This window comes from Silene latifolia, chromosome 9 (genome assembly GCF_048544455.1).
Source record: "Silene latifolia isolate original U9 population chromosome 9, ASM4854445v1, whole genome shotgun sequence".
NCBI classification, from domain to species: Eukaryota; Viridiplantae; Streptophyta; class Magnoliopsida; order Caryophyllales; family Caryophyllaceae; genus Silene; species Silene latifolia.
In genome coordinates this window covers 128454594-128457406 of record NC_133534.1, presented here as the reverse complement: position 1 = coordinate 128457406, position 2813 = coordinate 128454594, and the positions used below count along the sequence as shown (strand labels likewise).

Here is a 2813-nt window from a genome sequence, read left to right as displayed (position 1 = left end):
CTGCAAATACTAACACCCTAATTTACATAACATGCTAAAGTCGCGAGAATAAAGTGATACAAACCAAAATAAGAGAGGGAGACATATGTCCCTTCAAAATATAAACACAACCAAATGTTTAAAGGTTTACTACAAAATAACCAAACTAAGTCCAAGGTTCTTTTGCTCACTAGCTCGTCTGTGACCCCATCTAATCATCATCAACCTGTCAATCGCATTTTATACAAACACGAAAGCCACAATTCAGTGGGGAGTAACTTCGAGTCCTCCCAGCCACGAAATGTCATAGTTAATGTAACATGTAAACAACATCACAAATAATCTAGATATCAAGTATTCTAACATATGAACACTAAACTGACCAAATTAAACTATCATGTGAAACATATAACAAGCAGTAATCCAAACTTTATCAATTGTAACCGGCTTGCATCTCACCTATTACAACTCATAAAATCACCATACAAGAAAGGACAATATATCAAAGACAGGCATAAGTTCTTAGTACGGTCAATAGTCACTTTGTAACTCGATTCTATACCACGAGGTAGGGACGGTAATCGAACCGGTATCCTGGCTCAGAGGTTCTATCAAAACATGGCCAGGACACAACACAACCCTAGCCTAAAATCTGCGCAGACCTAGACATGCGGATACACACCACCGCACCCAAGACTCACAATTTTTCTAAAACAAAGTGAGTACCCTAAGGAGTCCACCAAAGGGTTGGCTAGTACTTAAGCTGACCACTTACTATCAAAATAAGTAACGAGGTCATGCCCCAACTTGGATATAATCCCACCAAGTCAGGAACACAAAGGCTATTAAGCAGTGAACATATACTCGTCAAAGACTATAAAGGCCTATCTATGACAAACACAACAACCTGCAAGAAGTATTCAATACCAATTCCATTTCAAGCTATATTAACAATATTAAAGGTTCCAGGGAATCTAAGGCCGGTTCTACAATATAAGAAACCATTCAATTCAACCAACAACACATGTGAACTAAAAACATAATAAATGGCCTAAAACAAGAATAAGGCCAATTATCCATTTTTCACAATAATTTACATCCAACCGAATTTTTACCCGCAACCCCAGTCTGCGCGACAGTACGGGTTAAATCGCGGTGACCAATCACACATTGATCGACATCGATTCATCAAAGGGACCAAGGCTCGATTTTAGGCTTAATCACCAAAACATTGCAATTATCGCTATAAAATTCATTTTAAGCCTATTCTTTACAATTTCATATCATAACCTATCCTAACATGTGCAACTACCAATATAAATATAATTTTACCATCAACATTATATTTACTACTAATATGATTCATTTCAAAAGATTACCCATTTGTTACTTATACTAAATATAACATTAATAAACCCGAAACGACAAATAATGCATGAAAAACCGCGAAACAAGCAACGGGCCAACCCGGGCCAACCCAGGGCCTGCCTGGGCCTGCCGGGCCTACTGGGCCTGCTGGCCGCCACCCCAAACCCTCCATTTTTCCATTTTTGTCCAGTTTAACATCGTCTGAAGCATCAATTAATCATTCCCATTTCATTTCCATACTAACAAGTGAACTTAACATACAAAAGACATGAATTTAACCTATGTTTTCATGTGAAATAAACTACTCAAATATCCTTCCCAAAAATCATACAAAAAGCAAAGAATGTGACATTTAATCGTCGAGTAACTCGAAAATGTTACCTTAAGCTAGAAAAAGGCAAAATAACCCTTGAGAAAACCCTAAAAACAGTAGCTACCCATCATCCTCTACTATATAGGAGTCCCCTATATCATCCTCATAATCTTCACCTATTAAAAACAACAAAAACACAATAATAATTTCTAAAACCGAAATTTTGCCCAAAAATCATCTTAAATTGACATAATGAAAACTGAAATTAAAACATACTAGGATGTAGATCTTGAAGAGAGGATTCCGAAAATATAAATTTTGCGAAAATCGGACTAGAAACGAAGAAATTATGCTGAAAATACGATTGTAAGTTTATTTGTTTTTTTTTCTTTTGTGGATTTCGGTAGAACAAAGCGCAAGAGCAAAATGAAACAAATGAAACACTATGAAGAAAGGGGGAGGCTAGATGCCTCATGGAGGGGGTTAGGTCTATTTTTTTTTTGACTCGGTTTTGATTCGTTTTGACGGGAATTCAAATTATTCGTCAAACGCGATTTCCGAAAACACTAAAGTTTTTAAACACGAGTTTACTAGAAAATTAAGTACCCATATGCCCTATATCCTAACTCATTTACCCAACGACCGTAAGAAATAGAAAATCCCATGTTTACGACTTTTCATCGAAATAACCTTTTATTAAAGAAAATGTTCAAATATAGTTTAAATTACTTTTAAACATTTCCAAACTATCAAAAATAATTATATTACTTCAAAATAAAATAAAATTATATTTTATCGAATTATTATTATTTCAAATAAATTAATATTAAATTAAAGTTGATTTAAAATATTACTTTTGCAATAAAATAACGGTCCGAAATTACGGGGTGTTACAATCACCCCTCCTTTTAAAAAGTTTCGTCCTCGAAACTTAGAAGGAGAAATTATAGTAAACAACATCTTAATAATATCATTATAAGAAAATATAGGTATCTTTTCAATGAAACGGTGATACTCTTGTTGATCAGGCAGGAACATCCACATTTCATATCAAAGATAAGGTAAAAAGGCAAATCATTTGTAAAATTCAAAAACCAAAATACCTTCAAAACATTAATGAAGAGTTTTCAAGAATGTAAGTCTCATTCATGGA

General features: G+C 34.4%; 1 long non-coding RNA gene across 1 annotated transcript; it reads right to left on the bottom strand.

Annotated features, from left to right (window-relative positions):
* On the bottom strand, positions 1-2096 carry LOC141598283 (uncharacterized). The gene is made up of 3 exons (XR_012523395.1): positions 1937-2096; positions 1729-1836; positions 1-205 (listed from the first exon to the last, which is right to left on the bottom strand). It is a non-coding gene; the product is annotated as an uncharacterized LOC141598283 (long non-coding RNA).
* Positions 2097-2813: the final 717 nt, after the last annotated feature.